This window comes from Notolepis coatsorum (genome assembly GCF_963971535.1).
Source record: "Notolepis coatsorum genome assembly, chromosome: 2".
Lineage (NCBI taxonomy): Eukaryota > Metazoa > Chordata > Actinopteri > Aulopiformes > Paralepididae > Notolepis > Notolepis coatsorum.
The window spans coordinates 36,087,278-36,099,446 of record NC_140166.1 but is presented as its reverse complement, the minus strand read 5'-3'; the positions used below and the strand labels follow the sequence as shown (position 1 = coordinate 36,099,446).

The 12,169-nt window shown below is 43.6% G+C and overlaps 1 long non-coding RNA gene across 1 annotated transcript in view; it reads right to left on the bottom strand.

Annotated features, from left to right (window-relative positions):
• Positions 1-7,156, bottom strand: part of LOC311223891 — a 31,914-nt gene extending 24,758 nt beyond the window's left edge. The window contains exon 1 of the long non-coding RNA XR_014619412.1: positions 7,003-7,156. This is a non-coding gene — a long non-coding RNA (uncharacterized lncRNA). The remainder of the gene's footprint in view (positions 1-7,002) is intronic.
• Between the last annotated feature and the right edge of the window lie 5,013 nt (positions 7,157-12,169).

Below are 12,169 nucleotides of genomic sequence, written 5' to 3'. Positions count from 1 at the left end.
TCACTCACTCTCTCTCTCTCTCTCTCTGATCTAAAGATAAACAAAGGGTTTTAAAAGTGTATTTATCTTCTCTTATAGCACCAGAGAGAAGCTGAGGAGAATCAACCAGCAACAAAAGCAAAATTTGTTAAAAAAAAAAAAATAATAAAAAAAAAATTGTTATAATTTTTTTTTTTTGGTATTGAAAGTATCGAAAGTATCGATACTTTTCAAGGTATCGTATCGAAGTCGAAATTCCAGTATCGTGACAACACTACAACCTAGGATGTCTTAGAGTAGACGACAGAGTACAGCAACTTGCAATGGGCCTGGTCTACAAGATACACTACACGACCACAGGGAACAAAATAAGTACCAGCCAACCGCCAATGGCTGGTAAAAAATCTGCCTGGCTGGTAGTTTTTAAAATCTACCAGCCAAATGGCTGGTAAGTCAAAAAGTTAAGTTTGTTCCCTGAGAGCAGAGCTACACAGCAGTGCGCCTATTTTGCGAGCCGAAATAAGTCTGTGGTTTTTTCTTCTTCTCACAACGGGTCAAATGCATCTAACATGCATTGCATCGTCGCCATTCCTTTATGCCCACATCGCCCGAAATGAACGTTATGTTAGCGTAAGCTAACAAGCTAATCCTGATCAGCGGCAGAGCCATAGAGAACAGCAGACAGTGTGGACTGGGGAAAGGGAAATGGGGGGGGGGCACTCTCCCTTTCTCTGTGTGTGTGCGTGCGTTTGGAAAGACGATGAAGTCACTAGTCAGGACTCAGGAGAGGAGTATATTGTAGTAAACTGAGGATTACTGAGGATGCACAGATAATGTTGATATTCAAATATAAAAAGGTTTCGAGAGGAGTGGAAGTTTGAAGACAGACTAGACTACAATATGATGCGGGGGTGGTGAGTTGAAACAGTGTGTGTGTCCCCGACCCCACTTCTATGTTTCAATAAATTATTTGCATTTAAAACTATTAACGCTGACTCATTCCTTCAGTCCACTCAACATTATGCTAATATTCCTTATGTTGTTTATGATATTAATTAAAAATAGCATATGAGAGTATTATATAGTAATAATAACACATGGCGATATACTAAAAAGCTATTTTTTATTTTTGGCTGGTAAAAAATCTGCCTGGCTGGTAGTTTTTAAAATCTACCAGCCAAGTGGCTGGTAAGTCAAAAAGTTAAGTTTGTTCCCTGCACGACCAAGGTACCCATGTACATGTCAAAATACTTCCCAAAAGTCAGTGAATACCGTGATCACAACACCAGAGGGAGCTCCACAAATCATGTTAAACCCAGATTCGGCTCGAACAAGGGACTAAACACGTTTCGCAATTATGCCACATCAATGTGGAACGCCCTACCCAAAGCTGTAAAGGAATGTGAACCACTACCCACTTTCAAAACCACTCTCAAAGAACACCTAAGGGAGACTGCAATTCAAAACTGGCCCCTGTAAATGTCCTAACCCAACCGCGTGAATACTTTACCCAAGGCAGTTGTCCTTCCGCGTTCGGTTTGCGCGCCTTGATTTGCCTCTCAGCGCCCAATCGCGTTAGCCCTACTATCGCCGCACTACTCGCTCAATTTACTACTATGCGCTGTGCTCTCTGTCTGAAGCGGAGCGGGGCTCTGCTGTGCTTACACTTGATGCAATACACGATACTAACTAGAGAGATTAGCGTCACATAGCTGGCCTTTTTCTGAAAACCCAAGCACATATTGTTCCATAGCATATGCCTTCAGTTGATCATGACATCCTCTCTTACCTTGACGATTAAAAAGCCTCCATAATTTAGTAAATAAAGCTGTAGCCAGCCAGCTAGCATTGATGCTATTCAAAATGCTATCCACATTAGCTACATAGCTAACCAACTAAATACAATACAGTGGTATCCTGAGGTAACGTTAAATACAACGTTTGCTAGTCTAAATGACTGTACACACACAGGGACAAGTTAAACATCAATCAATTAATTTATTCCAACAGGTAGTTTGAGCTGCTTGTGAGCCAAGATCTTTCTCTCCTCTCCGTTGGAAACTAATGACGCTACGTAACGTTAGCTCGAAAAAGCACAGAGTAGTTAGGCGATAGGCGATTGGGCGCTGAGAGGCCAATCAGGGCGTGCAAACCGAACACGGAAGGACAACTGCCTTGGGTAAAGTATTCACGCAACCCAACCCCCTCCAATGTACAGTAAATGACCAAGTATGGTTGTCAATATTCCTATGTACAGTTTTGCTTGTACAGTTGTACAGTGTTCCCCAACCCCCCCCCCCCCCCCCACCTACCCAACCTCCCCCAATGTACAGTTATGTCAAATGTATACTCTTTTCTTGACTCTTTTTGTATCACAAACAGTACTGTATTTGCAAATCTGGTATGTCATAAATGTATAGATGTAGCAGTACTGTCTATCTGTATGTCACGTATCATGCCCTGATGAATTGAAAATGGGGGACCCTGATGTAAACAAGACAAAAGTCTTTCTGCATCCCCTTAACAATTGTGTGTATTGAGCCGTACTGTATTGTACCCATTCTGCAATCTGTTCAATAAAGTTTTCATTCATTCACCGTCCTCATCCATAGTTTACAGAATCATCCTACTCCTTGCCACAATCCTACTCCACCCACTCAGTCAGCGTTGGTTAATACTGCTGGAGCAGAATCTGCATATGGCTCGCTGATAACAAACTATCATTACACATGGGAAAAACAGAGTCCATTCTCTTCGGTTCAAATAACAAACTCAGCAAGACCGACGGCTTCTCAGTTACAGTGGGTGACAATATTGTCACAAGGAAAGATGAAATTACCTACCTGGGTTCCATCCTAGAGGCTAATCTCTCCTGTGACAAAATGGCATCCAATGTAATAAAAAAAGTCAACCAACGAACTCGATTCTTGTACCGGATCTCCTCTCTGGTAAACAAGAATACCCTGAAGACTCTGGCAGGAGCACTCATTCAGGGGTACTCAGGGGAGGAAACTAACTTTTTGGCTTACCAGCCAACTGGCGGGTATCTGATTTTTTTTACCAGCCAAATAGATTTTTTACCAGACAAAAAAAATCGCTAATTGTGATAATTACTTCTTTGTACGTCTTCGTCTAAATTGATTTTCAATCATAGTAAATTAATCACACTGTCTCTACTCTTCAAAATATTACATCATTAAATCACATATTAACATGAAAGAGGGAACTATTCTGGACTGGGTTGGGCTGAACTGGGCAGTGAAAGATGCTGGGTTGGGCTGGTCTAGGTTATACTGAATGATGAATTGAAAATGAATTGAAAATGGGGGACCCTGATGTAAACAAGACGAAAGTCTTTCTCTGGTCTGCATCCCCTTAACAATTGCATGTATTGAGCCGTACTGTACTGTACCCATTCTGCAATCTGTTAAATAAAGTTTTCATTCATCACAGCTCAACTACTAGGAATGTGTGTCTGACTCTTAAGTGCAGGAAATATTCATCAGAAAGGGGGGACATGATGGAGGGAATGGAAAGAGCAGGTTTGACAGGAGCAGGGTTGAAGGGATTGATTGATTGAAAAGTTTATTAACAGATTGCAGAATGGGTACAATACAGTTCAATACATACAATTGTTAAGGGGATGCAGACCAGAGAAAGACTTTCGTCTTGTTTACATCAGGGTCCCCCATTTTCAATTCATCATAACATATTGGAGTGTGGAGGAAGTGGACAAGGCATTAAGCAAACAGGACTGAAATGGGGGACCCTGATGTAAACAAGACTAAAGTCCTTCTCTGGTCTGCATCCCCTTAACAATTGTGTGTATTGAGCTGTACTGTATTGTACCCATTCTGCAATCTGTTAATAAAGTTTTCAATCAATCAATCAATACTGGGTTGGGCAGTGAAAGAACCAAGCATTTCACTGTAATGTAATAGCTAAATAAAACAACTTGAACTTGACTTGTTACATTTGCACTCTGGTTGTATGCCAAATGTATTCTGGTTGTACTGTACTTGTGCTGTAAGATGACAATACATTGGAACCGAATCGACAACGCTAGGGGTTCAGCAGGTGTGTTCTGAATGCCAAATATGACAACATCACCGTTGTGAAGGGCATATGGGCGAGTGGTGATATGCTGGGAAAACCGGTAATAATAAAATGTCACTCGGCTGCATTTAAGCAAAGCCGCTCAGTATAGTCGTCCACTATGTTGAATGCGCGTTATGGTAGCTTGTTACATGCTAGGTAGCTAGCCGGCTAATGCTGGTTGACTTGTCATTCTCATCCGACTCGAAGGAGACGCGTCGCGTGCTGTTGTTCGCCCCCATGTCAGACCGCACCGATATCCGAAAGCGACGACTCTACATGCAATTATTTTCATCCACTCATGTGTTTTTGTAAGTTTGTCTACGTTGTCAAGCCGGTGACAGGAGTCTGTAGGGCTGCACGCAGTGGTCCGTCCACTTCCCCTAGATGGGCGGCATCTTCTAGAAAACGAGTGTTCATTGGAGGAGCTTAGAGCGCATCTGTACAACGATGATGTTCATTGGTTATGGTCTGATTATTATGTGGCGCAAATGGGAGGAATCAAGGGGGGAGTCAGAGTTCGGTTTGTGCCAGTGAGCGAATCAGCAGATTGCAGAATGATTTTTTTGTTTTGTTTTGTAATTACTAGTACTCGCCAGACTGGCGAGTGCTCTTCATGAATTACTCGCCAAACGTAAAAAATACTCGCAATTGGCGAGTAAAGTGGCCTAATTTCCTCCCCTGACTACGACTATGCTTGCACCTCATGGTACCAAAGCACCTCAAAGGCGCTAAAAACAAAATTACAAACATCTCAAAACAAACTGGTCAGACTACTGCTTGACCTTACTCCTAGAACCCACCTCACCCCTGCCCACTTTGACAACCTAGGATGGCTTAGAGTAGACGACAGAGTACAGCAACTTGCAATGGGCCTGGTCTACAAGATACACTACACGACCAAGGTACCCATGTACATGTCAAAATACTTCCCAAAGGTCAGTGAATACCACGATCACAACACCAGAGGGAGCTCCACAAATCATGTTAAACCCAGATTCGGCTCAAATAAGGGACTAAACACGTTTCGCAATTATGCCACATCAATGTGGAACGCCCTACCCAAAGCTGTAAAGGAATGTGGATCACTACCCACTTTCAAAACCTCTCTCAAGGGACACCTATGGGAGACTGCAATTCAACACTGGCCCCTGTAAATATCCTAACCCAACCCCCTCCAATGTACAGTCATTTACCTAGTATGGTTGTCAATAGTCCAATGTACAATTTTGTTTGTTTGTACAGTGTCTCCCCCCCCCCCCCTCAATGTACAGTTTTGCTTGTATATACAGTGTGCCCCCCCCCCAACCACCTCCAATGTAGATTACCCAGTATGGTTGTCAATATCCCAGTGTACCCAACCCCCCCCCCCACCCAACCTCCTCCAATGTACAGTTTCTACGTCAAATGTATATACTCCCTTTTCCTGACTCCTTCTGTATCACAAACAGTACTGTATTTGCAAATCTGGTATGTCATAAATGTATAGATGTAGCAGTACCAGGCATGCGTTGTTCATGGCACGGGGTACCACTCAGTGGTACCTCACTGAGTATTAAAGATTTGAGCAGAAGCGCGTGCACGCACATGCACGCGCTCGCGAGAACGCGCTGCGCTCGGCTCGGATCGTTGTGTTTACCTGCGGCGCTACCTCGCATTATCATAACAATAGCCGCTATAGGCTGGTGTCTTCAACCAGTCTGGGACTCTTTGTTCAACCCCCCACCCACCACCACTCACCCCCGGACAACAACACACTCTGCAAACAGCAGCAACCCGGGACATTCCATATCTACATCACAAACTTCGGGACTGAGTAGATAATTAATTAATCTTCTCTTTATTTTTATTATTTATATTAAAACTGAATCAAACCATAAACAAGGTTGCCTGTTGGGATGTTAGATCCTAATGTGAAAAACTGATTTTATATGTCTGCACTTTATGTGCTCATTTTATGCCTGTCTTAATTCTGTTGTGAAGCACTTTGAGCTGCAGTTTCTGTATGAAAGGCTATACAAACAAAGTGTATTATTGTGCGCGAGGGAACATGCGCGCGGGGCCGCGCGTGCGTGTGCGCGCGCGCGTGCGCGCGGCGTCATTATCCTGCGTGGCGGCTCAGCCCATAATAACAACGCAACGCTGAGCAGTACTGACTATCTGTATGTCATGTATGTCATATATGTCCTGATGAATTGAAAATGGGGGACCCTGATGTAAACAAGACGAAAGTCTTTCTCTGGTCTGCATCCCCTTGACAATTGTGTGTATTGAGCTGTACTGTATTGTAGCCATTCTGCAATCTGTTAATAAAGTTTTCAATCAATCAATCAATCAGCATTGGTTAATTTTTGGTCCGATTTTTCCTTGCGCGATTTTGCGCGCCGCGTGGGAGGAAATTTGAGACACATATTCGGTTGCAAAAATGTGTCCCACTTTTCCGTTTCGGCGAGTTTATTCCACGCTTTCGGCTTTCCTTTTCTAAGCATTTTCGGGGCTACATGTGAATGAGTAAAAGTTGCGGGACGCCCAGATGTACCCACGGTAGAAAGCTCGCGTGGAGCCCATAATCCCCTCGTTTTCGAAAAGCTTCGGCATGCCGAGAGGTATTAATCTCGCGAGGATCGGGGCAATATTCGGCCCGTGGGAGCAGTCACGGGAGCAGTCACGCGAGTTATTGAATTTGTACCGTTTTAGTGGGTGGAGTAGGATTGTGGCAAGGAGTAGGATTTTGGCACAACACCGGCATCTTATTCTTGTTCTTATTCATTTTAACTCGTAAAAATCGCCAATCACGCAACGCTGGTCTAGCTGTTGGATACATAATTGAAGGCAGAAAACTGTGAAATAACGTAACCTCAAAGCATATCCCTATTGATAAGTGGTGTAAGAATAATGTCCAAAAGACCTTGTGATGATTTAACAAACCTGCTTTGTGTTTCTTCATCTCACGTTCAGACATCAGAACATTCAAGGTGGCGATCAATCTCTACTGTAGTTCATACTGCTCCTTAGTCCATTCAAATACTTCACATAAACATAAAGATCTCTTCAGCAGCTGCAGTTAGTCCGTTCTTTACACGATCTCTACATTCTAGATATGTTCAGAATCAGAGGTTAGCATGCCATTAGTCCATTAGCAACACACACAACGAGGTGAAAGAGTGGGGGCCTTGGCGTAATTTCCGTTGGGGCGGGGCTACAGGGGATTATCAAAAACAAAGGCCTGGTCGCGTTGTAAAGTGTGTGAGCTCCCCCTGGAGGTGCAGTTGAGGAGATGCATCTAGCTGCAGCACCACGTCTCCCGGGCGTCTCTACAATTCGTAGCCGCATTTCTGCAGACCCCTCTCTGATTGGTTGAACTCTATTTTTGCAGACCCCTCCCATTTCTGCAGACCCCTCTCTGATTGGTTGAGCGAAGCCCCTCTCTGATTGCCCCCCCGCATGAGCCGAGACAAGCTCCTCTAGCCAGGAGTCGAAACTCCGTTAACTCCAGAGAGAGAGGCTGAACGCAATTTATACGCATGGAAGTATTGATTACGCCATAACGAATCATTAAAAAAATATACCGTTAACTGGAATATGTTGTGTGTGCCTTTACACATGTTGGATAGGATTATGTAATTGGTTTGTATAGCGTCGCGTATAACGTTATTTCGCCGTGCCCATTTCTTCCGGGGTGGGGTCCTGCGGTGGTTGGCGGAAGGGGAGGGACCTCGCCTCTATTGACCTATCTCAGGCTCCGCCCTCCTCTCTTGATCCTTCAATCACAACTGTTGCTTCACCTGGACAAACTTTGACCACATTTTCTTTTGTCCGAGGTTGTGATTGGAGGATCAAGAGAGGAGGGCAGGGTTTGAGATGGATGAATTGCCTTGCTAGTCCCCAATTTTAATAACGCTACGCTAGCTACATATCACAACAGGTCAAATTAATGGAGATGGTGAGATTAACTTAAGACCCCTCGGGCTATAAATAATATATATGATTGAAAAATGTTCTTACTCGGATACATTCTATAGTAGCTCACTATGAATTGAAAATGGGGGACCCTGATGTAAACAAGACAAACGTCTTTCTCTGGTCTGCATCCCCTTAACAATTGTGTGTATTGAGCCGTACTGTATTGTACCTATTCTGCAATCTGTTAAATAAAGTTTTCATTCATTCATTCATTGATTGATTGAAAAGTTTATTAACAGATTGCAGAATGGGTACAGTACAGTACAGCTCCCGGCGGGCTGAGGACCCAGCGGGCTGAGGACCCAGCGGGGTGAGGACCCTCGCTTCCATTGGCTGATTTGCTGAGGACCCTCGCTTCCATTGGCTGATTTGATTTGGGTCACGTCCAATGGCTGAATTGGAGTGTTGCACTGCGGGCATTGGCTGATTTGGGAATCAGACTCCTGGTGGTGGAGGGGTGCGGCTACGACGCGCTGACGAAGAGCGGGCTTCCGGTCACCGCACGTCTCGTCCTCTACAGGGGGGGAGGGGGGTGGATACTGGGGGGGAGGGGGGTGTACGCATTAAACCCATGTCGATTCGCCATATGATTGGCTTATTAAACTGTTCTTAGGCTTTTATGTAGCCTATAAAATCAGACTCCTGGTGGTGGAGGGGGGCGGCTACGACGCGCTGACGAAGAGCGGGCTTCCGGTCACCGCACGTCTCGTCCAGTCGTCCTCTACAGGGGGGGAGGGGGGTGGATACTGGGGGGGAGGGGGGTGTACGCATTAAACCCATGTCGATTCGCCATATTGCAGAATGGGTACAGTACAGTACAGTACAGCTCAATACATACAATTGTTAAGGGGATGCAGACCAGAGAAAGACTTTCGTCTTGTGTAACGGAGGTACCGCAGTATATCCACAGTCACGGGTACAAGTAGTGACGTGGCTGTGGATGGTAAGCGGTACTGCAAGTAAACTCACTCCCCAGAGGCATCCAGACCGAGATGCTTCCAGCTGCAGCTCCGGAGACCAGCGCTTACAAGCCCCGCACATACAAGCACCGCACATAGCAACCCCTCGCTTCCATTGGCTGATTTTGGTGACGTGATTTGGGTCCCACCCAATGGCTGAAGTTCTGCAGACGCCTCTCTGATTGGTTGGGCTCCATTTCTGCAGCCCCCTCTTTGATTGGTTGAGCGAAGCCCCTCTCTGATTGGTTTAGCTCGCCATGCGGTAAAATGCGGATGTTAATGTTATCATCTCAAGAAGATACAAATAAATATACTACCAGATTCGCGTTTATAACGTTATTTCGCGTGACTTCGCGGTTTATTCATAACGTTATGCACATTTCACAACACAGCCAGCTGTCAGAAACTGTACATTGTAACGTTATATGTTTATTCACGTAACGTTATTTCACGTGACGCGTTCACTTGTTTACACTCCCCACTTACTGAAACTGTACCATGACGCACTCCCCACTTAACCCAGTTAATGCCTTAACTAGACAGTTAACAATATAACATTTAGATTAATTAACCCAGTTAATGCCTTAACTAGACAGTTAACAATATAACATTTAGATTAACACAGTTAATGCCTAACTAGACAGTTAACAATATAACATTTAGATAGAGAGGCTGGTGGTCAAGTCAAGAGTTTTATTTGTCACAAGTTGTTTATTTGCATACACGTTTATGGGACAGTTTTCTACACCTGACTGAACGGTCTGGGGACAAATGATTAAGGTGGGGTTACAATGATATCAAGGATGAATATGAAAAAGGGGATCTGATCTGATGGTACTTGTACTTTATAATGTGTTATATATGTATGTACATGGATTTTATGTCCGGATGGTATATCTATGGAATGGTCACTGTCTCTATCACACTCTCATATGTGCATGTTTAGCCGCATACAAGTATCTAGGATACACATATTCGTATGTGTACATAATAGGTTTACACACACTCATATGCACAAGGCTAAGTTATACATGTCAGGGGCACACATACATGCACATACTCACTTATAGGAAATAGGCATACACACACCTACATATACACATAGTTGAGGTATAGGCTCTCACTGACACATATGGGGGATATACATGTACATAGGAGACACACACATACGTAGCTGAGACGCACATATATATGCACACCTGAGATATACACTCACATAGGGGGCGGAGGCACACATGGATACGAGACACACACAAGAGATAGGAGTACAGTCGCATACCTGGAAGATGCACACACACACACATGTGAGGCATGTACACATGCTTACGTACACAGCCCTCACCCAACCCACCCAACCCCACCCCACCAACCTCCTCCAATGTACAGTTTCTACGCCAAATGTATATACACTCCTTTTCTGGACACTTTTGTATCACAAACAGTACTGTATTTGCAAATCTGATATGTCATAAATGTATAGATGTAGCAGTACTGTCTATCTGTATGTCATGTATGTCATATATGTTATGATGAATTGAAAATGGGGGACCCTGATGTAAACAAGATGAAAGTCTTTCTCTGGTCTGCATCCCCTTAACAATTGTATGTATTGAGATGTACTGTACTGTACCCATTCTGCAATCTGTTAATAAACTTTTCAATCAATCAATCAATCAATTCAATCAATCAATCAATACACGTACCCACATACATATGTTGGAGACACACATGCATGCATGCTATCATGCACACCTACACACGCTTTCTCTCACATGCAATATGGAGAAGGGTGGCATCCCGATAGAGGATGCAGCACATACCTGCTCGCAGGTAGATCGGTCTACATGCAAAGTATATATATCAGGGATGTATACGCACAATGTATAGTATAGTATTTTTCTTTTTTTCGTAAGTCTTTTTTATTTTCCATGTCAGTTGTACCCATTCTGCAATCTGTTAATAAACTTTTCAATCAATCAATCAATCAATTCAATCAATCAATCAATCAATACACGTACCCACATACATATGTTGGAGACACACATGCATGCATGCTATCATGCACACCTACATGTGTCTGGGACGCTTACCGAACACTGTGACCTCATTTTCTTCTTCTAAATTCATGCTATATTATGTTATTATGTTATTTGATACTATCTTGTCTAGCACAGTCTCTGGAGCGTAACAGTAAGAAGCATTTTGTATGAAAGTATTCTGTACTTCTGTATGACAACTATTAAAGAACTTGAACTTGAACTTGAGTTGTTAATGTATTTGTATGAGTCCTTTACATGTTTTGTATGTTCTTACAAAAAAGAAAAAGGCAAATCTTGGAAGTTGCATATGGTGATGTGGAAAGAGATGTTTTGAATATTGGAGAGATTTGTGCAAAAAATATCAAAAAAAAAAAAAAAATTAAATGCGGGTGGTCGTGCCCGCAAAGATGTGCATAATACAATAGTAATAACATATAATAGAATCCAATAGAACGACATTGTGCAATAAAACAAGTAAACAGAGTAGGGCATATCTGTATATGTACATAAGTTATTTACAGAGCATGGTAGGACATGCTAGGTCCTGTGGTAGTGCAATATTAGCTACGGATGAGGCACTGGGTCTTTATGTACATGCTATATTGGTGGTCAATGTCACTTCGGATTGCTACGACACATCTCTACTGCTTGTGACAGGCTGTGGTGCGTTCCAGACTTTACTCCTGTTGGGAAACTATAGCGATGGTCTGTGCTCACCACACTTTTCTTCGGCCTCCCCGCAGCGAGCCGTCGTCGACCCCCGAGCTTCATTTTACGACGGGCAACAGAGGTGGGTTGAGCCGCTATACTTGGCCCAGCACGGTTAGCGACTCGCCTGAGTGCGTGTGCACGTTTTGATGCATGGCTGATACCAGAGCGGCCGAAGGTGTGTAGCGCTGACAGCAGCTTGGAGGGATTCCCCTTCAGCTGATTGAAGGTCTTTATCATGGCTTTATCATCACCACCCTCTGTAGAGCCTCTTGCTCTGCCTTTGTGCAGCTGGATAACCACACAGACTTCACACAGACTGTCTGTACAATACTGCTGTAGGCCTATAATACTTATGTAAATAAGTAAGGCAATTGAAATATATCTGCAGTACAGCTCAATACACACAATTGTTAAGGGGATGCA